The sequence below is a fragment of the Salmo salar genome, chromosome 06, assembly GCF_965601325.2.
Source record: "Salmo salar chromosome 06, fSalSal1, whole genome shotgun sequence".
Lineage (NCBI taxonomy): Eukaryota > Metazoa > Chordata > Actinopteri > Salmoniformes > Salmonidae > Salmo > Salmo salar.
This window is the reverse complement of record NC_138296.1, coordinates 76,010,983-76,037,651: the sequence shown is the minus strand read 5'-3', so window position 1 is coordinate 76,037,651 and position 26,669 is coordinate 76,010,983.

Below are 26,669 nucleotides of genomic sequence, written 5' to 3'. Positions count from 1 at the left end.
GGCGGGTGTGAAATTCTCAGTTTCTCAGCTGTAGCTGTGTGCTCTTCCCTTCCGCCTCCCTCCCACACACTGTAATGTACTGTTACTGAGAGAGAGAGGGGAGAGAGGCAGACACAGACAGACTACTGCTCCCCCTCATACCTACGCTGCTGTTCATTGATTATTGACACCATTAGTATCTATCTAATTATCCTGCTACTGGTCACTATTACTCATGTTTACATGTATATATTACTATTAGTATATTAACACAAGTATTTAGATATTCCTGCTACCAGTCACATTACAGCCCTGTTTACATCTACACTGAGTTTACAAAACATTAAGAACACCTTCCTAATATTGAGTTGCACCCCCCCTCCCCTTGCACTCAGAACAGCCTCAATTCATCGGGCTTGACTCTACAAGGTGTCGAAAGCGTTCCACAAGGATGCTGGCCCGTGTTGACTCAAATACTTCCTATAGTTATGTCAAGTTGCCTGGATGTCCTTTGGGTGGTGGACCATTTTTGATACACATAGGAAACTGGTGCCCCTGGCACCTACTACCATACCCTGTTCAAAGGCACTTCAATCTTTTGTCTTGCCCATTCACCTTCTGAATGGCACACACACACAATCCATGTCTTAATGGTCTCAAGGCTTAAAAATCCTTCTTTAATCTGTCTCCTCCCCTTCACCCACACTGATTGAAGTTGATTTCAATAAGGGGTCATAGCTTTCACCTGGATTCACCTGGTCAGTCTATCTCATGGAAATGTTTTTGTACACTCAGTGTATCACACCTACGCTGACACTTTTGTACACACACACACACACACACACACACACACACACACACACACACACCACACACACACACACACACACACCACACCACACACACACACACACACACACACACATCACTTATGCTGCTGCCATACTGTTTATTATTATTATTAATCCTGTTACCAGTCACTTTCTCCTAATCCATGCCTACATGTACATATCTACCTCAATACTCCAGTATCCCTGCCTACATGTACATATCTACCTCAATACTCCAGTATCCCTGCCTACATGTACATATCTACCTTAATACTCCAGTATCCCTGCCTACATGTACATATCTATCTCAATACTCCAGTATCCCTGCCTACATGTACATATCTACCTCAATACTCCAGTATCCCTGCCTACATGTACATATCTACCTCAATACTCCAGTATCCCTGCCTACATGTACATATCTACCTCAATACTCCAGTATCCCTGCCTACATGTACACATCTACCTTAATACTCCAGTATCCCTGCCTACATGTACACATCTACCTCAATACTCCAGTATCCCTGCCTAGATGTACACATCTACCTCAATACTCCAGTATCCCTGCCTACATGTACATATCTACCTTAATACTCCAGTATCCCTGCCTACATGTACATATCTACCTCAATACTCCAGTATCCCTGCCTACATGTACATATCTACCTCAATACTCCAGTATCCCTGCCTAGATGTACACATCTACCTCAATACTCCAGTATCCCTGCCTACATGTACATATCTACCTTAATACTCCAGTATCCCTGCCTACATGTACATATCTACCTCAATACTCCAGTATCCCTGCCTACATGTACACATCTACCTTAATACTCCAGTATCCCTGCCTACATGTACACATCTACCTCAATACTCCAGTATCTCTGCCTAGATGTACACATCTACCTCAATACTCCAGTATCCCTGCCAACATGTACATATCTACCTCAATACTCCAGTATCCCTGCCTACATGTACACATCTACAGTGGGGGGAAAAAGTATTTAGTCAGCCACCAATTGTGCAAGTTCTCCCACTTAAAAAGATGAGAGAGGCCTGTAATTTTCATCATAGGTACACGTCAACTATGACAGACAAAATGAGAGAAAAAAATCCAGAAAATCACATTGTAGGATTTTTTATGAATTTCTTTGCAAATTATGGTGGAAAATAAGTATTTGGTCACCTACAAACAAGTAAGATTTCTGGCTCTCACAGACCTGTAACTTCTTCTTTAAGAGGCTCCTCTGTCCTCCACTCGTTACCTGTATTAATGGCACCTGTTTGAACTTGTTATCAGTATAAAAGACACCTGTCCACAACCTCAAACAGTCACACTCCAAACTCCACTATGGCCAAGACCAAAGATCTGTCAAAGGACACCAGAAACAAAATTGTAGACCTGCACCAGGCTGGGAAGACTGAATCTGCAATAGGTAAGCAGCTTGGTTTGAAGAAATCAACTGTGGGAGCAATTATTAGGAAATGGAAGACATACAAGACCACTGATAATCTCACTCGATCTGGGGCTCCACGCAAGATCTCACCCCGTGGGGTCAAAATTATCACAAGAACGGTGAGCAAAAATCCCAGAACCACACGGGGGGACCTAGTGAATGACCTGCAGAGAGCTGGGACCAAAGTAACAAAGCCTGCCATCAGCAAGGGCATTAAAGATGAAACATGGCTGGGTCTTTCAGCATGACAATGATCCCAAACACACCGCCCGGGCAACAAAGGAGTGGCTTCGTAAGAAGCATTTCAAGGTCCTGGAGTGGCCTAGCCAGTCTCCAGATCTCAACCCCATAGAAAATCTTTGGAGGGAGTTGAAAGTCAGTGTTGCCCAGCGACAGACCCAAAACATCACTGCTCTAGAGGAGATCTGCATGGCGGAATGGGCCAAAATACCAGCAACAGTGTGTGAAAACCTTGTGAAGACTTACAGAAAACGTTTGACCTGTGTCATTGCCAACAAAGGGTATATAACAAAGTATTGAGATAGACTTTTGTTATTGATCAAATACTTATTTTCCACCATAATTTGCAAATAAATTCATAAAAAATCCTACAATGTGATTTTTTGGATTTTTTTCTCATTTTGTCTGTCATCATTAAAGTGTACCTATGATGAAAATTACAGGCCTCTCTCATCTTTTTAAGTGGGAGAACTTGCACAATTGGTGGCTGACTAAATACTTTTTTCCCCACTGTACCTTAATATTCCAGTATCCCTGCCTACATGTACATATCTACCTCAATACTCCAGTATCCCTGCCTACATGTACACATCTACCTTAATACTCCAGTATCCCTGCCTACATGTACATATCTACCTCAATACTCCAGTATCCCTGCCTACATGTACACATCTACCTTAATACTCCAGTATCCCTGCCTACATGTACATATCTACCTTAATACTCCAGTATCCCTGCCTACATATACACATCTACCTCAATACTCCAGTATCCCTGCCTACATGTACATATCTACCTCAATACTCCAGTATCCCTGCCTACGTATACACATCTACCTCAATACTCCAGTATCCCTGCACATTGTAAATGTGGTATTGGCACTGACCATGTATATATCTTCTATTATTTCTTATTTTTTAGTTATTAGTTATACTAATATACTACTGCTCTGTTGGGTGGAGCTAGCAGGTTAAGCATCACACTCCACTGGTGAATGTGACAAATAAAACCTGAAACTGAAACAGACGTTTTTTCTCTCTCCTCGGCACTGGCTGTGGACCCAAATCAGGCAGCTCAATATCCTGTTTTGATCACAGTTTATGGCAGGCCATGCATGCTGCTTTACATTAGAGACAGAGAGAGGGAGAGGAGAACTTCTCCACCACACCAAAGGGCCTTTCCAGTCAGACCCAGAAACGAAACACACTATGACGCAGGCACCGGTTGACAGTACGACCGCAATATCTTTGATATAATATGACCAAACAAGCTGTATTTTCCTTCCTTCTCTCTGTCTCTCATGCTGTTGAAGCTGCTCCTCTCTAATGGTGTTGGGGGGGGGGGGGGGGCAGAACTGTCCAGAGTTTTAGCAGCCCACCTTTAGCAGCAGCCGCACTCAGGGAGAGCTAATGTAAGGCAGTGTGTGAATCATATGTGACTTAAACCCCTCTCGCCCCTGTCATGTGATGCGTGTGTGCAGGCTGGCAGACAGTGAGGGACTTTGGGCCAGCTGGCTGTCAGACCCTGTGGAACCTCACTGAGAAGGGGGGTGGGGACAGACTCCCCATCCACACTGGACAACCAGGAGAGAGAGGCACTGCTTGAGGTCCAAACACTGTACCTAGGTATGGAAATTATTTAGAAGAGGTTATTTTACTGAAAGTTTCAGGAATAACCTTTAATAGTTATTATATGCTTTGGTCTACTGCAGTAAACAAATACTTTATTTTTATGTATCGTTTTGATAAAGCTCTGATTCAGAGGGGTTGGGTTAAATGCGGAAGACACGTTTCAGTTGAATGCATTCGGTTGTACAACTGACTAGGTATCCCCCTTTCCCTTAAGACGAGGAGGAAGCGCTGCAGTGGACCTCTGGTGATTACATGAGGGACTTCCACTGAGCATTCTGGGAGTCAGAGTTCTGTCCTGTGGCTCAGAGGCTGAGGGACAGGATCCAGACTCAGACTGTCAGCCATCTACTCAGTCTCCCTCCCTAAAGTGTGATGTTCTAGCCTTTCTTCTTGTTGTGCCCTGCAAGCATCCTGTGACAGTCTCTTCTCCAGTGTCAGTCTGTACTCAACACACTTTACCTTCCGGTTCCACCACTCTCTCTAATACCATTAGTAAGGCCCTGACCAGGGACAACTCTGGGACTTAGTTATAGGCTGTTACTTGGGTTTAGAGTGTTTTCTTAGTCAGGAAAACCTCTTGGCCTTAGCTATGACATATGGATTGTTGAGTCTCTGACTTGTATGACAAACTGTTGTTTTCCCTTTAAATAACAAATTGTTGTACCATACTGTAACTGGTAATGTAATAATATCATAAGCTACTCTTACATATGACAATAATTGTAAATTGCGTCTGTGGTGATAAAAAGTTAAGACAATGTTAATCTGTGAACTGCTGTAAGTAAATAAACCACAACAAAACAAAGTGTCGTAAACATTCTCCTTCTCAAAGCCTTTATTGTTACAGATATGGACCAGGCCAGGCAGTACTGCTGCAAAGTTAGTAAAGAACAGCGGTTTTTAAATCACATCGTTATTATCATTACATCAAATAAGAAGTACAAAAACGGCACTCCTGTCAAAATAAAATTTACTTATCCTGCAATAATAACGCCTTACAGTGACCACAACCCAATAGCATTTCATCAGCCATAGTAAATTACACACATTGTTCTCTACATGATAGACACCTGTCCGTCTGGGTTGATAAAGTTAGTTAGTTGGGTGATCGTGGAGGTATTAAGTGCATCTATTGTTTATAATAGTCTCATCCTGTTCAGATTGTCATAGGGAAAGGAGGCAGTTCAGCATCAGTAGAGATATGGACCAAGTCACCCTCTGTTTGCCCTTAATAGAAAAGTCCCTGAACATCCAAAGAATTCAGTCTACAGCCAGTCATTCACAAGGACGCCAGGGAGGTTCCGCAGGGAGAACGGAACAGGACGGTGAGCAGAATATAGCTCAAAGGTGATCCTAGAAGGAATTTTCCCTCTCATCTCACTGCACATTACAGACAGGTCCAAGTGTTCTAGCACAACAGGTGTGGGAGTAACGTTCAACCTTGACTCGTCAACACAAGCAGACACTGAACCACAGAGTTCAGTGTAGTATAAATGGGAGGACTGACTCCCCACTGGACAACAACTAGCTGAATGAACGTTTTCACATAATTTCAACAAAAAAATGAAATGTGTTGATGTTGAATCAAAGTGGAAAAAAGCTTTCAAAACAAGAGAATTTATTAATTTCTTTACCTAACTTTTAACCTAAATCCAATGAGATGGTGACTTTTCTTCACGTTGAATTCACGTTAGTCGACAAGTCAACCAAATCTAAATCAAAACGAGACATTGAACCAGTGGGTCCACACTCAACACAGGAAACCAAAACACTGCCAGGATTTAGACTCACACACCTAACAGTCTTATGCGGTTGTACGAAACATTTCTTTATGTGTGGGACTCATAATTGCATTAACTGTGCAAAATGCATCTGTAGTAGCCAAATGTTTCCTACATCATTACTGATGACATATTGTAAAATGTCATTGATGGAGATCAGATGTTTATTGTTAAGGTTGCAGATAATACATGCATGTGTGCTGTGACTACAATTTGGTGGGCTTGTTTCATGAATGATTCAATGTATAGATCATTTATATGTAATAATGATATGATTATGTTGATGCAGCAGCAACAGTTCTACAGAGAAAACAAAAAAAATAATACAATGATTCAATAACGTATTCCATTTTTTTTTATATAAAAAGTTTCTGTATCTGACATCAGTCAGAAGTTTGATAAAACCTCTACACTTCCTCTCACAACCACCCCAAATAATGTACCATTCCATAATCATCAATATCCTCATCTCCCTCCTCTTAACGTGAAACAATCATTCAACTGTCCAACTGTATCAATCCACCCTCAGTAGAATGCAGTACTTTACTGTTTTTAGTCATCAAAAATAAAAGGGTGGAGAGTCCACCCCTCGTTTAAAAAAAACTGCTTTTGCACTGGTTAGGCTCCCACAGAGGGAACAAGCACATCTATGACCGACTGCAGTCGGTCCGTATCGACCACAGTCGGTCCAATGAGGACCAACTGGGCTCCTACGAATGAAAGCCAAGCGACCCAGAGTGATAGAGTCATTCTGCTCGCCAAAGAGCACTTCTTAATGTGATAGAAAAGAAAACAGAAGAGGAGGTGAGAGATTTGAACCAGGCTGGGTACCTGTCTTATCCCCTCTCCTCTCCCTCCTGCAAGGCAGTGGTATTCTTGCCATTTTGTTTCCTGGGTGTCATGAGTATCCAGCTTCACTATGAAGCAGAGAGGATCTCATATTGCCTAATGGCTGTGGCTCTACCGTTTTCCCCAGGTCCCGTTACCTCATAACTAGAGGATGAGCTCCGGCACCGGCCGGCTGAACAAACCACTGGCAGATCCCTGTTAGAACGGCACACTACAGCCAGAACGGACTTGTTAATATTGAATTGTTTCTGAAATGCTTATTTGTTTGAGCAGAACATCTCTCCCTCTCAAATATGGAGGGAGGAGAATGTAGTGGCTGTAACAGCTGAGGCCCTGCATTCATCCATCTTCCCCTCTGTCTTCTTTTCTCACCTCATCTTTCCCTCCTTCCCTTCTTTAGGGTCGCCATCTCACTGTGACTAGCTTCCACTCCCTCCCTGGATTTCTTCTTTAAATGTTCTATAGTGGTAGAGTTTACTCAGCAGTGCTATTTACAGTATAAAGAGCATACACTGAATGTTCTGACTCACTTTTTTCAGGGGAACATCATAAGTACCAAAAACACACCATCTCAAATCAAATGTTATTGGTCACATACACATATTTAGCAATGTTATTGCGAGTGTAGGTAAGTGCTTGAGTTCCTAGCTCCAACAGTGCAGTAGTATCTAACAGTTCACAACAATACACATCTAAAAGTTAAGAAATATATAAATATTAGACTGAGTAATGTCAGAATGGCATTGACTAGAATACTGTCAGTCTGCCATGCATTTACTTCCCATTACATGAGCATGTATGTTCAATAGCGAACAGGAGAAATCGATAATTACATATTGGGATATTATTTTTGACAGTATACCAAATCGTTTTGACAATGTTGCAATATTATTTTTTGCGCTAGTTGGCTGTAACTGCGCCAAAACTCCAGTATTTTTCCGTCTTAGCTTGTTCAATCTTCTTTATAAATCGGGAGTCAATTCATTTTACAACACTTTTATTTCCATGAATGACGAAAACTAGTTCTCATGCTCTCTCTCGTCCCTCTGCAGCAGACATATGGTGAGAAATATGATTGGAACGTCTACTCACAAAAATCGAATCATAATACATACAGAATCGTGATAATATCAATACATATCGGCACTTAAGTATCGTGATAATATCAATACATATCGGCACTTAAGTATCGTGATAATATCAATACATATCGTATCGGCACTTAAGTATCGTGATAATATCGTATTGTAAGGTCCCTGGCAATTACCAGCCCTACTGCTTAACCTGAACAGACAACACAAAACATACGTTTGCCAAGAATACACACACAAAAAAAGCACAGAATGGACAAGATTAGGCTTACATACACGCTAGACAGAAATGATAGTCCAAAAGGGAATTCAAGGTACATTTATGGTAAATTTGAAGTCTGTCGAATTTGAGAAAAACTGATTTCTTCAGACAAACATGTTGACCCATGTAAGGTTTAGTTCAACTGGCATGTTGTCTCATGGATGACAGTCTCCCATGTCTAGCTCTATTAACAAAAACTACTGTAATACCTGGACTCTCAGGACAGGACATTTAGAGAAACGTCTCACTCCCTCTGTGGTGTGTGTGTGTGTGTGTGTGTGTGTGTGTGTGTGTGGTCGGTTGAGCAGTCCTCTGATGGCGTGGGCTGCGGTTGAGATGTTTGCCCTGTGGTTAATCAACAACAGGACCATACAAGCAGGAGAGGAGAAGGAAATCTTCCATATGGCTCACTGGACTTTAATAGACTTACCTCCATGACCATAACAAGGATGGAGGGAGAGAGGAGGTGGAGAAGGGTTTTTCCGACACAGTGAGTGAGAAACGGGAGAGAACCTCACGGGTAAGCAAACACTGTGTATCATCAGTCTGGAGTGACATCATTGTCCCAGAGAATCAATAACTAGCCACTTCCAATTTGAAAATCAATAACTGTTCACCCACACACCTGGGAGGCGCACACACACTTGTAACATAGAAAAGACACACATTTACATGCACACACACAAATTCTCAGTTAGTCCTAAGATCTCTTCAGTGAATAGGCAGCCTATTTGAGGAGAAACTCCAGTCAGAGTTACTGATTGAAGGCTCAAACAGATTTCCCTCTTAGGTTTCACCCTTCCCCAATCCCTCCCCGACAAATCACAATCATCCTGTCCTCCCGCTCACCTCCTCTCCCGCTCCCTAAATCTCCCACTCCATTATCCCTCCTCCACAAAATCCTATTTTCACCCCCTCTCTCTCTGTCCCCAGCATGTTATTATGTTGCGGTACTGAAAGGAGAAACCACTAATAAAACGGTCATGCCATGAAGTCATGTGACAGGCTGAAAGATAAGCCACAGGTAATAAAAGAGAAGACACACTCGTAAGCACAGACGGCCCAGCAGAAGTACAAACTACTTGCCATGCTGTCATTCAATACAACCTCAGAACAATTGAACGATCTTTCACCAGTGCAGTGATGTCAGTCACGCATGCAATCTGAGGCTCCCATCTTACATGTTTAAAAAAATAAACTTTATTTAACTAGGCAAGTCAGTTAAGAACAAATTGTTATTTACAATGACGGCCTACCGAGGAACAGTGGGCAAATGCCTTGTTCAGGGGCAGAACAATAGATTTGTACCTTGTTAGCTCGGGGATTCGATCCAGCAACCTTCCGGTTACTGGCCCAAGGCTCGAACCACTAGGCTACCTGCCGTCCCATAACCTGTCCTTGACTGAAGATTAGGATTCAAATGCACTTGGCAACTAAAATTATTATGAGCCCGCATATATCATATACAGGCAAATGCACATGATCTCAGTGATTTAAAAATATATATAGATCCATTATCTTTTCTACATACCTTATCTGGTTAGTGGTTTAAGTTTCCACTGCAAATGTTTTCGGATCCCGAAAAACTTTCTGGGGGCAGTGGCGGCCACGATTTAGCAGCGGCGGTGCGATGCTGCTAAATGCATATTGGGGAAACAAAACACTGCTTAAGTTATACAAAGTTGATATATATGAAATCCAATACCCTCAGATCACCCCTCTCCAGTACCAAGACAAAGAGCTAACAGAAGGCAGTCAGAGGTTTCATCACTAACAGGAGAGCCATCAGACAGACTGCATCTCAAACCACCCACACATTCACCTTCTCGCCGACAGAGAGAGAAACGGAGGCAGACCCGGCTCTATTAGCCCACCGCCCACAAAATGAGGTGGAAACTGAGCTGCACTTCCTGCCCTCCTGCCAAATGTATGACCATATTAGAGAGACATATTTCCCTCAGATTACACAGACCTACAAAGAATTTGAAAACACATCCAATTTTGATAAACTCCCATATCTATTGGGTGAAATATCACAGTGCGCCATCACAGCAGCAAGATGCGTCTTGTTGCCATGAGAAAAAGGCAACCAGTGAAGAACAAACACCATTGTAAATACAACCTATATTTATCTGTCTATTTATTTAGAAATGTCTCCATTCTTTTGAAACTGTTGTTGGGAGTGCAATGTTTACTGTTCATTTCTGATTGTTTACTTCACTTTAGTTTATTATCTATTTCACTTGCTTTGGCAATGTAAACATATGTTTCCCATGCCAATAAAGCCCATTTGGGGGGGGGGGGGGGGGCAACATCACTCTCTCAATAACAAGTTACAGAACAGAATAGAGGGAAGAAAAAAAACTGGTAACCGAGAAGAACTAATGTGAGACACAGCGGCTAAGCAGAGATGTGTGAACAGAATACCTGGGGGTGACTGTGTGAGATCTATTTGTATTTGGGTGTGTTTTTTACATAACCCTTTGCATGTCTCTCATTATCACATACAGTAGATACTTTATTGTAGTTTCTAACATAGGCCTTTTCTTGTTGTTGCCAACAACATACTGTAAGCCCTGTTGCTGTCTGTCTTTATGAAGACATTGGACTTGAATAGAACTGTGTGGGCTAGAGGGGAATATTCTCTATACTTCACCAGCCCAGCTAAGTCTGGATCAGCTACAGGGGCATGATCTGTCCATATTCACCTACTGAGGTGTCTGTCTGTCCATATTCACCTACTGAGGTGTCTGTCTGTCCATCTCCTGTAGAGGCAACATATGGCACACAGACACCAATCATGTCTACAGCCCTCAGTATGTATGTATGTATGTATGTATGTATGTATGTATGTATGTATGTATGTATGTATGTATGTATGTATGCATGCATGTGCCAGTATCTATAACCTTGAGAATGTTTGGTGGGCCCGTCTGACTAGACTTTAACAATGACCACTGGAACGTGTCAGCACATAGCTACTGCCTCTGAACACTGAGCGCAGACTCAGAGGAAAGGTTGATTTGAAAATCCAATGATCCATGTTATAATTGGTGTGTGTGTGTGTCCATGTGTGTGTGTGTAAATCCATGTATGTGTAGAGCAGTGGTCATCAACTGATCTCGAAGGCATTCCTAGTCGATCATCAAACATTTCTGTAAAAAACGAAACAATGATAAAGCCTTGAGCCCCAATTTCTATTTCATTTGTTTCATGCTGTTGGTGGTAGGTGCCCTTGATTCAGTAGTCCTATCATCAGGAGGGCAAAGTGCTCCCCTTTTTAACCATTTAATGTGTCTCCGCCTACCCGGCAGGCCCAGACAGCAAATCAAGTGCACTTATAGGCCTACCGCTGGCCAATCAGATAGCTCAGATCACCGCGTCTGCACAGTTTCCTCGAGCCATAGACAGTAAAAAGAAGCCTTGAACACACAGCAAAGTTGATACTGTGAGATTTCAAAACATGACTAGAGAGACTCAATGAATACAGCTGCTGTTTTTATAAGTAAGTTCATGTTTAAGTTGTTATTCAGCACTGTCAACACTTTGTTCAACACTTTTGTAAACCATAAAATGTGCGTTCTCCCTAACTCCACTCACACTACAACCAGCACTGCAGCTGTAATGAACGAGTATAGCTAAGTGTTGTGATAAGCTTGCGTTATTATTAGCGGTGTGTTTCCCCCCCCCCCCTTTTCTCTCCAATATCGTGATATCCAATTGTGAAGGCAATTAAGATCGTCTCATCACAGCAACTCCCCAAAGGACTCGGGAGAGGCGAAGGTCAAGTAATGTGAAACATGACCCGCCAAACCGCGCTTCTTAACCCGGAAGCCAGCCGCACCAATGTGTCGGAGTAAACACCATTCAACTGATGACCGAGGTCAGCCTGCAGGCGCCCGTTCCGCCACAAGGAGTCGCTAGAGCATGATGAAGCAAGTAAAGCCCCCTTGGCCAAACCCTCCCCTAACTCGGACGACGCTGGGCCAATTGTGCACCGCCCTATGGGACCCCTGGTGATGGCCGGTTGTGACACCGCCTGGGATCGAACCCGGGTCTGTAGTGACGCCTCAAGCACTGCGATGCAGTGCCTTTGACTGCTGCGCCACTCGGGAGTCCCCGGGCTTGTGTATTTTTTAATAATAGAGGAATATTTCAGTCTCTGGTCATAGGAGTAACAACATGAATTGGTGCATGAGGCAGAAATAATGCAGTGACTTGAGTTACACCATCAGCTGGAAGACCAGCCCCCCCCCCCCCCCCTTCTCAGCAGAGGGAGGGAGAGCGGAGGGAAGTGATTTAGGTGAGGCAGCCTCAACGCTGCTCCCCCCTCCCCTCAGACTGACCTTCAGATGCAGACCATCAGTCCAGTAAAAACAAAAAGATGATCATTATTAAGCTCACTCAGCTGTGCCTTACAAGTAATACAATAAATGATCTATTACCAGCGTGATCATATACCTACGTTTTTAAATATCATTTCTAAATGGTCTGAGAAGAACAATATTGGCAGGGCAATTGAAGCACAGCCAGTGATAATGTATTAGGCCTATAGCCTACTGCACAAACCTCGTTGCTACAGAACTGTTTTTAAAACGAGTTAATGTTGCATAGGCTTAAGTTACGTATGGAAAAATAGTCAGAGCGGTAGATCTCAGCTTGCATTTTGACGCAAAGTGATCTTGACTCAGAAAAGGTTGGTGACCACGGTGTGGAATCGTATTCTCTTATTTTTCTCGTAATTTTACCCCATTTTCTTCTCCCAATTGGTAGTTACGATCTTGTCTCATCACTGCAACTTCCCAACGGGCTCGGGAGAAGCGAAGGTTGAGACCTGCATCCTCCGAAACATGACCCGTGAAGCTGTGCTGCTTCTTAACACACTGCTCGCTTAACCTGGATGTCAGTCGTATCAATGTGTAGGAGGAAACACCATTCGACTGACGGCCTCGTCAGCTTGCAGGCACCCACCCCGCCACAAGGAGTCGCTAGAGCGCGAAGAGCCAAGGAAAGCCCCCTGCTAAACCCTCCCCTAACCCGGACGGCGCTGGGCCAATTGTGTGCCGCCCGATGGGGCTCCCTGTCACGGGATCGAACCCCAGGCTGTAGCGGCGCCTCAAAAAATCGTGTTCATTAACTGCACTAAAGCGAAGTAAAAAAAAGCAGAGACCCTTTGTTTACCTTTCCTGAAGGCCAGGTGTACAGGCCCCATTGGCTCAGTGTGAAGACAGCAGCACTGTTCATGGGTGGGTTCATGGGTGTCCCACAGGAAACACTTAACACAATACAGCCAAGGACCTCCTCCAGGTACACACAGTGTGCACAGACACACACACACACACACAATGACACAAAACGCACGCACACATACACACAGGCAGGCAGACAGACAAAGGCAAGTGGAACGGTGCCATAAGGGAAGGCTGTAAGGCGGTTGTCCAGTCACTGGGAAACTGGGGCAGCAGATGGTCATCTTCCCTTCCACTAACACCACACCAGCTAGTCAGGGGGAGGGGAGACTATCATGCACTGTAGTACAATGGAGCAACTGTAGTACAGTAGGGAGAGACGAGAGGCTGGGAAGGGAGACTCAGACACCAGTCTTACACTGCAGGACAATGGTGCAACTTTACCCCATTGGGTTTACTTTAATTTACCATAGACATGTCTAAAACGGATAGCAGAAACCTCTACAACAGATCATCTCTGAACTACAAATCCCTGTTGTGCAGTTCTCATGCAGCAGACTGAACAGGAGAGACCCGTAATAGGCCTTAGTGAAAAACCGAGATAGTAGGGAGCATAGTGAGAATGTTCTGGGTATAATGAGACAGTGTATGAGGGAGACAGTAACTGGGAAAAACTGTAGGGGAAAGGTCAGGTCCAAAATAAAGAAGCACAGCCCGAGCAGTGTGAAAATAAAGATTGGAGAATATAGCCTACTCGCCACCATACAGACGTAGATCAGCCGGTTGTTGCAGGAATATTCCTGCACAGCAAAAAATGCAAACTTGTAGAGTATTAGAGGTTTAAAAAGGCTTCTCAAGTTTGTAATTTACACTTTAAAATGTTAGACTTGATTTGCCATAAAAAAAATATTTAAAAAAATGCATCAACCCTACACAAATGTCCATTCATTATAATCTGGCTCAGTTGGTAGAGCATGGTGTTTGCAACGCCAGCATGGTGTGTGTAACGCCAGGGTTGTGGGTTCGATTAAAAAAAAGAAAAAAAAAAATGCATGAAATGAAATGTATGAATTCACTACTATAAGTAGCTCTGGATAAGAGCATCTGCTAAATGACTAAAATGTAAATAATTCACATTTCCTGTTGCTGCAGGATTATTTGTGTGTGTTTGTGTGTTAGCGTGAGAGAGAGCGTGTACGCGCAGAATTGTTTTTGCATATCAGAAGGCATGTTTGGAGTGCTAACCCATAACAAGTGTCATCTTACTTAAACCATTTTTAAGTCTTGCAATAGATTTTCAAGCTGATTTAAGTCAAAATAACACCTTGGCCCCTCAGGAACATTCAATGTCGTCTTGGTAAGCAACTCCAGTGTAAACTGTATTTGGCCTTGTGTTTTAGGTTATTGTCCTGCTGAAAGTTGTATTTGTTTCCAGTGTCTGTTGGAAGGCAGACTGAACCAGGTCTTCCTCAAGGATTTTGCCTGTGCTTAGCTCTATTCCTTCTCTTTTTATCATAAACACCCTAGTTCTTGCCGATGACAAGCATACCAATAACATGATGCAGCCACCACAATGCTTGAAAATATTAAGAGTGGTACTCTGATGCGTTGTTGGATTTGGCCCAAACATAATGCTTTTGTATTCAGGACATAGTTATTTTGTTTGACACCTTTTTCACAGTCTTTAGTGCCTTATTGCAAACTGGATGCATGTTTTGGAATATTTATTTTCACTCTGTCTATTAAGTTAGTATTGTGGAGAACTACAATGTTGTCGATCCATCCTCAGTTCTCCCATCACAGCCATTAAACTCTGTAATTGTTTTAAAATCACCATTGGCCTCAGTCAAATCCCTGAGTGGTTTCCTTCCTCTCTGGCAACAGAGTTAGGAAGGACGCCTGTATCTTTGTAGTGACTGATACACCATCCAAAGTGTAATTAATATCTTTAACATGCTCAAAAAGGGAGATTCAATGTTTTCTTTCACCTACCAATAGGTGCCCTTATTTGTGAGGCATTGGAAAACCTCCCTGGTCTTTGTGGTTGAATCTGTGTTTTAAATTCACTGCTCGACTGAAGGACCTTACAGATAATTCTATACGTGGGGTACAGAGATGAGGTAGTCATTGAAAAATCATGTTAAACACAATTAATTGCACACAGAGTGAGTCCAAGCAACTTGTGACTTAAGCACAGTATTTCTCCTGAACCTATTTAGGCATGCCATAACAAAGGGGTTGAATAATTACACTCAAGACATTACAGCTTTTCATTTTTTATTACATTTGTAAAAATGTCCCAAAAACTAATTCCGCTTTGGAATTATGGGGTAGTGTGTGTAGGCCAGTGACCACAAAAATCGAAATTTAATCCATTTTAAATTCAGGATGTAATAACAAAATGTGGAAAAAGTCAAGGGGTGTGAAAACTTTGAAGGCACTGTAGGTTAGAAGCAATAGGAAATAGTTGGGGTGTTGGTTTGGGCCAGGCCAGGCCTGGGAGGGGCAGTAGGCATTGCAGACTGGGTCAGGGAGGGAGGTTCAATCTAAAAACAATATGTTCTACCAGTACCTGGAAAGACTGACTTCAAGTTGTTTTCAGCCTTTTCTGTCAATCAATTTCTTTCCTCACACCCTTATCTCCCAGCGCTCCTCTGTCACCCCATCTTGGTTGGTCTCTCTCTTGTTCTGGTACATCCATGTCTTACCTGCCCTTGACTGCCTCGGAGCGTCCTCTCTGGTCGTTGTTTTTGTCAATGAGACTGCTGGTGGAATGTGGTCGAACCAGACCTGGGTTCAAATACTTCTTAGGGTATTTCATTACTTTCAAAGACATTTAAGTACTTGATTTGGGACACATTATTTGAAAATACTCAAATACACAGAAAATAAATTATTTAAATAACAAATACTCAAATATGCATGTACAGTGACTTTCTGAGTTGATTACATTTCAATTTTTGGTCACTGGTCCACACACACCATCCCACATTGTCAAAGTGGAATTATGTTTTTTGAAAGTATTCAACCCCTTTGTTCTGGCAAGCCTAAATACGTTCAGGAGTAAAATGTGCTTAACAAGTCACATAAGTTGCATGGACTCCCTCTGTGTTCAATAATAGTGTTAAACATGATTTTTGAATGACTACCTAAAAAAAAATATAAAAAAAAAATATAAAAGACAGTGAATATTCTTTTAAGCATGGTGAAGTTATGAATTACACTTTGGATGGTGTATCAATACACCCAGTCACTATAAAGATACAGGCGTCCTTCCTAACTCAGTTTCCGGAGAGGAAGGAAACAGCTCAGGGATTTCACCATGAAGCCAGTGGTGATTTTAAAACAGTTAGAGTTTAATGGCTGTGATAGGAGAAAACGGAGGATGGATCAACATTGTAGTCACCTTTCAGCAGGACAATAACCTAAAACACAAGGCCAAATATACACTGGAGTTGCTTATCAAGACAGTGAATGTTCCTGAGAGGCGAAGTTACAGTTGACTTAAATCTACTTGAAGATCTATGGCAAGACCTGAAAATGGTTGTCTAGCAATGATCAACAACCAACCTAACAGAGCTTGAAGAATTATGAAAATAAAATGGTCAAATGTTGCACAGACCAGGTGTGGAAAGCTCTGAGACTTACCCAGAAAGACTGACAGCTGTAATAGATGCCAAAGGTGATTCTACAAAGTATTGACTCAGGGGTGTGAATACTTATGTAAATTTGATATTTCTTCCCGCCACCACCTTTCAAAATGTTTATAAAACAGAGTGTTTATCAACTCGACACCATTGCATTGGGAAATATCCAACCATTCAACTTGAGTGAGCTAGCTTGTGTCAACAGACCCTTTATCTTCCAGTCTTTCTAAGAAAAACAGATTCCCTGAAAAGCTTAATGATCTACATTACAATAAGTAGACTTGTTCTTAAAGTGGAGAACAACAACAGGTGCCAGATTCTCTGTGCAACAAAATACCAGAACCCTTTTTTTTGTTGGACAGAACAGAGACGCACTGGGCTGTACATTCTACCATCCCACCTCTTCTCTCGCTCTCTTTCCCTCTCTTTCTCCTTTAGGGCACTGTACAACTCTCTGAACAAACAGGACTTTGAATAACAGAGTGAGGGACCAAGAGAGAGCTAGAAAGGAAAGAGAGAGAGAGAGAGTTAAGGGGGGTTAACCTACATAGCATTATGTTTTTTCCCCTCCCTGCAGACTTTGCTTCAGTTTGATAAATAGCAGGCCTACTCAAAGAACCAGATGCTCAGGCTCAAATACCAGCAAATTCATCAGCCTCCACTGCTGTCACACATACTGCCTACAGCAGGGAACACAACACTGTCTGGATACTGCCTGGACACCAGACATGAAAAACCCACTTCAACCCTGCTATCCACCCCCCACCCCAAAACCAGCAGCAGCCAGAGTGGGCCTCAATCCCCAGAAACTAGTTCCTCTCCCCCAGCTGGATCAGGTCACCAATCCCCATGGACAAACTAGAGAGAAAATAAATGCATTTAAGCTCAAGTTCTGGGTCATTTTGCTCCAACTTTGCTGCTAAATATCTGTATCAAGACACAAACCAAATTGTGATGTCAAGAACTACCCACACACTGACACTCCTTCAACTGAGTAATTGTACAGTTGGCTCAATATGGAAACAAGTGTACAAAACAAGAAAATGTGTTTTCCAAACATTTCACCAATCAGCAAACACGAAAACACTTCTTGAAAAGCATTTTATATTCCGGCGACCAGGAATTGTATTTTCAGTGAAGGGTCTGTTTTTGTTTAGTGGGTTGTGTAGGAGAATGTTGTTTCCTCTGAGGTAGTGTTGTGCAGTTTGTGTTTAGGAAAAGGAGCCTGTTTGTGGGCTGAGCAGAAGGGTGTTTGGGGACAAACAAAGTTGAGAGCTTTTCAGAGAATCTTTTTTTTTATTTATTTTTTAGGAGAGGGTTGTGGTGAGACCACATCTTCACCCTCTTTCCCATTCTCTCTCTGTCAGAATGATGGAGACAACCACAGTCACTTTGCACATCTCTCTTCCTCTCCCCTTCTGCCCTTTCTCTCTCTTCTCTCTAGCCAGAGAGAGAGGGCCTCCATCTGCTCTGAGCAGGCCAGAGGGGTGACTGACTGATGGAAGGAACTGATTCTAACTATGAATAACAGCATGTGGACACATGAAGAGAACTTCAGATAAATACAGTAGAAGTTGTTTTTCATGAGGCTCCACAAAGTATGCAGGATTATCTCTACGGGTACATGGGTTCCATGGGTACATTGGCAGAGGAACATCTGTGCACATACATTTACTAAGTATGTATCAAGTATCCAGAGCTTGCCTGGCAGATCTACAGGACTGAATTCTAATTAAGGGTGAGAGACAGGTCCTGTCAGACACCCCTGGTTGCCACGGTGACAACAGCAGTACACAAAAACATGGTCCCCACAGTGATGACAGATGTCTACGGCCACAGCCAGAGAATGTTCCAGAAGGCCTCGATAAGAGACTACCCATCTTTCCCACAATCCACTGATGACCCCAACCACTCGCCCCTCTGTCCCCAAATCATCCCCCTCGCTCCGTCCCTCTTCCTCTCTCGCTCTCTGCGTGTCGCTCTCTCTCTTTCGGTCTCTTCCCTCTCTGTCTCTAGGTGCAGTCATTTTAGCTTGACCGTGGCAGCAAGTGAGCCGAGTTTGCACATTAAAAGACCTTTCCATTGATCCTAAAGTAAAATCCCTACTAGTGCACCAAGCAAGCTAAAACAAATGTTTGTCTGGGCCCAGGTTCATATATCCTTCTGTATTGACTTGTGATCTCATGCTAGGGTATCACTGATGTCACACACCCCACTGTTCACTGGAGGTGACTTAATCAGGTCTGGAGGCACTGTGCGTCAGTGGTAACAGACCAGAGGCCTTGACCCACCTAGCTGGGCCATGGCGGCAGCTGTCTGATGTCACAGGGACAGAGAACCCTGCTTTTACATATCAACCTCAATTATCACAAGTATCCCTGCACATTGATACGTTACACCTGCTATATCCTGTTGACGTAACAAACTTTGATTGCCTGGTTTTTGACAACTTTTTCACGGGCTGTGACATCGCTCCTTTCTTATATTTTTCATTCATCTTGCTCTTTCTCAGAAGTTTCATTCTCTGTGAATCACATAACTTATTTTCTAGACATTAGCTGCAAACATGCACAACGGCACACACACCCACAGTAAAGTGGCACCCACAAACCCACAGTAAAGTGGCACGCACAGACCCACAGTACAGTGCAACTGTTGGTAAAGTTGAGGTAAGGGTGACTGAGAAAGAGTTCAGGGGTCAGGAAGGAAGAGGAACACACCCCTACTGCTTTCCGAACAGGAAGCAGTGAGGAAACGAGGCCTCAAAAACGCTCACAGGACGCTAACAGAACACCAGCGAGCGGACATCATGACATCAGCACTCCATCACCAGGGTTTACATGGATAGTGAATGGAACATCGGCGGTTCTACAAAGAACCCCTGCTGGAATGCCAGCGTGTGACCTTATAGCAATGCCATTTCTCTCCCCATTCACCATTTCCATTAGTTTGTCTGGCTGTGATGAGGCTAAGCTAGGCTAATGCTAAAGAGCATGCCGTGTCATAGTTTAAGGCTAATGGGGTTAGCATTCATGTTAACGCTAGGTGTTATGCTACTTATGGAGGCTTTCTTTTAAGTTTACTTCAGCCGAAAGGGTCCCCCTCCCCCTTCGTTAGGGGCAGGACCCAGAGTCGGGGACCTGTCACCATGAAGAAGGCTCCCAACGTTCCTCTGTGCTGTCATACTGGGTCAGCAGAACAGTGTTCCATGAAGAGAGGGTGTGTTTGTTTGTGAGCGAAACCCACCCAGATTTAAAAATGCCCTCCCAAATCAAGTTCCATTTGACCACCCCCCACCCCCCCGGGGTTTGCCACTGAGACCTTCATTCCCTGCAGTGCTGCTGTTCATCACACACACAGACAGAGAGAGTATTTCACATCGTCATTCAAGTGTCCCGTGTCGTCATCACCAGTCTTCGGATCATGGCATCATCAGTAGGACAGGGCTTCTCAGAATTCCGGTCCCCGAACTCTTCCTCAGAACGCTTGGCCCTACCTTTAACAGAAAAAAGTCTAGAGTGGCTTGGAGGTTCTGTGTGCGAACAACACTATCAGAAGAGAGGCTGGGACAAAGAGTCCTGCTTCTGAATAAGTTACACAGCATTCTGATAACGCAGTACATACACCTCCATAAGGACACACACACACACACACACACACACACACACACACACAGCTGGAGGTGAAGGACTAGAGCACAACCAAAACACAATGAAGGGAGGCTCAGTTCTGCAGCCTAGAGAGTGATATGGGTGTGGGTGTGTGTGTGTGTGCACGCACCATCCCCTTCCTGCTGTGTAGGGGCCTTGTATGAAGCAGCTGCGCAGGCTACCTGCCAACACAACCACGCCTGCTAACTCTCTGGCCTCCCCCGTTTTTTTCCCCTTTCTCCTTCTGTCTTTATTTCTCTATGCTTTATCTTTATGTAGAATCTCCCTTATTCACTTGCTCTCTTTCTCCAATGCAATCACCTTATTTCGCTTCTTCGAAAAACTACAAAAACAGTACACCTGCCACTTGTTTTTGTAAGTAGGCTGGCTGAGGGATGGGGCTGGCCGATTCCCCCACTTGGAACACTGACAGTGGTACTGATGACAATATGAAGATCAACCAAAACAATCTACAGTGGAAAACACAGACCGAGCTGTTAAGACTAGAGAGCAATAACAAGAGTGAACACAAACACACAGTCCCCAGTTCCTCTCTGACTTCCACAACAGATATAGTCTTCAGTGCTTCATTAGAGGTTTTGTGAGTGTGACCTTTGGGCCCCAGGCATGACTCGGTAAGCCAGGCCTTAGTTTATGCAACATCTTGTTTACATAGCCTACTACTACTGCCTAGCAGTGTCCATTCAATGAGTGTGAGGGCGGGGGGGTATTCGTACAGTACCATAAACCCATTCTGTGATTTTACTTGGAGGGGGAAAGTGTGTTTATAGGACCTAGGCTACTGTGTAAATAATGTAATGCGAGTCCGAATGAATGGAGACCCCAGTGTTGGGACAAGGCAAGCGAGGGTAGACCACGTAAAGAGGAAGGAGGCGAGAGGACAGGGCCGTGGGGCGCCTCTGTTGCCTCTCATAACCTCAGTCGGTGGCTGGAGGGGTTACATGGTTTCACATGAGCTGGGGAGCATCCGTGTGCGTATCCTCTGTCAGGGACAAGAGGAAGACCTCATTGGCCCTCGCCCGACTCCCCTGCCCCCAGTTTCCTGCCCTTGCTTTGGCCCAGTAGGGATCCCATCCTCCCCCTCTCAGGCTTAGTGGTCACCCCACCGAACCTTCCGCTCTACTACAGGGCCCCAGACTGCGAACATTTATCGCATTTTGCAACCCTTTGACTTGATTGTGCGAGTTACAATTTTAACTGGTCACATCGGTGCATCCTATGGTCCCCTCATAGGAGGATAAACCATGATTTGGTCAAACAGTAAAGTACATTATCCTCATGATTCCTGTAATGGTGTCTGCCTGCCCCTGCACCCCTTTCCCTGGGGCCATCTGCTGTGTCAAGCTAGCCACTCCCTCTCTCCTTTCCTGGGGTAAGAAATGCTCGGGGAGGGGGGGGAAATCATTACTGGCAAAACACAGCTATCATGTCACAGTTGAAGGGAGGAGGTTCTCAGCTTTCTGTAGGTATAACCTGTATGATATGTGTTTGGGATATGGAGCATGCTAAATCATCATGTGCTTTGGCATTGCGATTGCAAAGGCCTCATCGGGCAGCTGTTTTGGATGTTACATTTACTGTTAGATTAGTACATGACTACTAACAGTGGGTATTATATGTACTGTTAGATTAATACATGACTACTAGCAGTGGGTATTATATGTACTGTTAGATGAGTACATGACTACTAGCAGTGGGTATTATATGTACTGTTAGATGAGTACATGACTACTAGCAGTGGGTATTAGAATTACTGTTAGATTAGTAAGACTTGTAGCAGTTTTGTATTATATGTACTATTAGATTAGTACATGACTACTGACAGTGGGTATTATATGTACTATTAGATTAGTACATGACTACTAACAGTGGGTATTATATTTAGAGTAAGCGATCTAGATAATGTGTTTTGAGTTTCCACTTACTGCGGTGGTGAATCATCTATGATATTAGTGCACATACATTTATTCTATTGAACCAAAGAAATGCATGACAATCACTATTAGGTTGCACATGAACATATTCTGAATCCCAACATGAAAAGATGAACTTATTTCTCAGTAGTCTATTGCACTGTGAATAACTTTATACGATGATACACATGTTTTCTATTGCATGACGCCACAGAAAAATTGGGTGAGACCAAATCATTGGCTGGTGCCACCAACTGAAAAACTAGGGAAAATGTTTAGTCTGGAGCCCTGTCTCACCCACTCTTTCTCTCTCCCCCTTTTTCCTCTCTTCCTCTATTTCCACAGCTCTGCCACCTCAGCGTTTGGGGCTGTTTAGATTGGAAAGCCCACCACCAGCTGCCTACAATAACAGCCAGACTTTTGCCACAGCTACAGAGAAAGAGGCAGTGTGTGTGTGTGTGTATTTTATGTATACATACACACACACTTGAAGTCGGAAGTTTACATCCAGTTAGGTTGGAGTCATTAAAACTAAACTTTCAACAACTCCACAAATTTCTTGTTAAACTATAGTTTTGGCAAGTCGTTTAGGACATCTACTTTGTGCATGATAAGTATTTTTTCCAGCAATTGTTTACAGACAGATTATTTCACTTATAATTCACTGTATCATAATTCCAGTCAGATGTTTACATACACTAGGTTGACTGTGCCCTTTAAACAGCTTGGAAAATTCCAGAAAATGATGTCATGGCTTTAGAAGCTTCTGATAGGCTAATTGACATCATTTGAGTCAATTGGAGGTGTACCTGTGGATGCATTTCAAGGCCTACCTTCAAACTCAGTGCCTCTTTGCTTGACATCATGGGAAAATCAAAAGAAAATCAGCCATGACATCAGAAAAAAAATTGTAGACCTCCACAAAGTCTAGTTCATCCTTGGGAGCAATTTCCTGAAGGTACCACGTTCATCTGTACAAACAATAGTACGCAAGTATAAACACCATGGGACCACGCAGCCGTCATACCGCTCAGGAAGGAGACATGTTCTGTCTCCTAGAGATGAACGTACTTTGGTGTGAAAAGTGCAAATCAATCCCAGAACAGCAGCAAAGGACCTTGTGAAGATGCTGGAAGAAACAGGGACAAAAATATCTTTATCCACAGTAAAACGAGTCCTATATCGACATCGTTCCCAAGATGGCGTAGCAGTGCAGACGTGTTTTGTTAGTCCTCTCGTGTACTTTTGTATTTTTCGTCTTATATATATATATATATACACACACTTCAAATTTTATTTTCAATCTCTTTTCCATTTTAATTAAATTATACCTTCCAGTAACCTGCCTCACCCAATGTGATACGGAACCGCTATTATTTTACATTTTTAGACCTTATAGCAAGATCCACCTAGCCATCAGAAGCTAACCAGCTACAAGCCATTTAGTCATTGTTAGCCACTGCTAGCGGCCTTCTGCACAGATACCAGCCCTTTTTTTAGCCTGGATAATAGTCAGTATCGGACTGTCTCTCCACTACAACGCCGGATTCCTGCCGTAATCCCAGGACCATTACTCCTGATCTTTACAGCTAGCTAGCTCCCACCGAGTTACCTAGTACCGAAGCTATTGCTGAGGCCCACCTCCCGGCCTACTCAGTTGTTAACCCGGACACCACCCAAACACGGCTAGAACCCACTACACCACCGGATCCTCGCTGTAAGCTCTGGACCTTGGCACCGGATCACCGCTGCTACCGAGTGGCTATAGTGGCTAATGCCCCTGCCCCGAAGCTAACACTAGTTAGCCGTGAGCCAGGCGCATCTCCCGGCTAGCAAACTAAATTACTACAACTACAATAACTCTTTCGCCATCTGGCTTGGATCCTTGTCGACACGGCGCCTCACCACCACAACTGGTCTGCTGACGAATACTCCATCCGCTGTGCCTTCAACCGGCCTCTGTCGGACATCGGAGCAGACGCTTCTACTAGCCCCGGGCTACTAACTTCAAACGCCGTGTCGCACGCGTGCTAGCGTAGTAGCAAGTACTCCGCGGCTTCCCTGTTCCATCTATTGCTACCCCCTGGACCCTATGATCACTTGGCTACATAGCTGATACCTGCTGGACTGTCCATTAAACAAAAAATAAACAGAATGGAGTACCGTGATTATCTGTCGGCCCCAGCCGCAAACTCAGGCTCTGTGTAGTTAACCGACCCCCTCTGCCCTGTCATCGGCATTTTACCTGTTGTTGTTTTAGCTGATCAGCTGTTGTTGACTCACCCGTTGTTGTCTAGCTAGCTCTCCCAATTTTCACCTGTGATTACTTTATGCCTCGCTGTATGTCTCTCAAATGTCAATATGCCTTGAATACTGATGTTTGGGTTAGTTATCATTGTTATAGTTTACAATGGAGCCCCTAGTTCCACTCATCATACCTCCTTTGTCCCACCTCCCACACATGCGGTGACCTCACCCATTATAACCAGCATGTCCAGAGATACAACCTCACTCAGTGCCTGGGAATACCTCCGCTGTACCCACACCCCACCATACCCGTCTGCACATTATGCCCTGAATCTATTTTACCACGCCCAGAAATCGGCTCCTTTTATTCTTTGTCCCCAACGCTCTAGGCGACCATTTTTGATAGCCTTTAGCCGTACCCTCATCCTACTCCTCCTCTGTTCCTCGGGTGATGTGGAGGTAAACCCAGGCCCTGCGTGTCCCCAGGCACCCTCATTTGTTGACTTCTGTGATTGAAAATGCCTTGGTTTCATGCATGTCAACATCAGAAGCCTCCTCCCTAAGTTTGTTTTACTCACTCACTGCTTTAGCACACTCCGCCAACCTTGATGTCCTTGCCGTGTCTGAATCCTGGCTTAGGAAGGCCACCAAAAATTCTGAGATTTCCATACCCAACTACAACTTTTTCCGTCAAGATAGAACTGCCAAAGGGGGAGGAGTTGCAATCTACTGCAGAGATAGCCTGCAAAGTTCCATCATACTTTCCAGGTCTATGCCCAAACGGTTCAAACTTCTATTTTTAAAAATTAAATCTCTCCAAAAATAAAGTCTCTCACTGTTGCCGCCTGCTATCGACCCCCCTCCGCTCCCAGCTGTGCCCTGGACACCATTTGTGAATTGATCGCCCCCCATCCATCTTCAGAATTCGATCTGTTAGGTGACCTAAACTGGGATATGCTTAACACCCCGGCAGTCCTACAATCTAAGCTAGATGCCCTCAATCTCACACAAATCATCAAGGAACCCACCAGGTACAACCCTAAATCCGTAAACATGGGCACCCTCAGACATTATCCTGACCAAATACACCTCTGCTGTTTTCAATCAGGATCTCAGCGATCACTGCCTGTATCCGCTATGGGTCTGCGGTCAAACGACCACCCCTCATCACTGTCAAACACTCCATAAAACACTTCTGCGAGCAGGCCTTTCTAATCGACCTGGCCCGGGTATCCTGGAAGGATATTGACCTCATCCCGTCAGTCGAGGATGCCTGGTCATTCTTTAAAAGTAATTTCCTCACCATCTTAGATAAGCATGCCCCATTCAAAAAATACAGAACTAAGAACAGATATAGCCCTTGGTTCACTCCAGACCTGACAGCCCTTGACCTGCACAAAAACATCCTGTGGCGGACTGCAATAGCATCGAAAAGTCCCCGCGATATGCAACTGTTGAGGGAAGTCAGGAACCAATACACGCAGTCAGTCAGAAAAGCAAAGGATAGCTTTTTCAAGCAGAAATTTGCATCCGGTAGCTCTAACTCCAAAACGTTTTGGGACACTAAAGTCCATGGAGAACAAGAGCACCTCCTCCCAGCTGCCCACTGCACTGAGGCTAGGTAACACGGTCACCACCGATAAATCCATGATAATCGAAAATTTCAATAAGCATTCCTCAACAGCCCCCCCCCCCCCCCCAGATACTCGCCTAAGCTTCCCTAGCTTCTCCTTCACCCAAATCCAGATAGCAGATGTTCTGAAAGAGCTGCAAAACCTGGACTAGATAATCTGGACCCTCTCTAAAACTATCCGCCGCCATTGTTGCAACCCCTATTACCAGCCTGTTCAACCTCTTTTGTATCGTCCGAGATCCCTAAAGA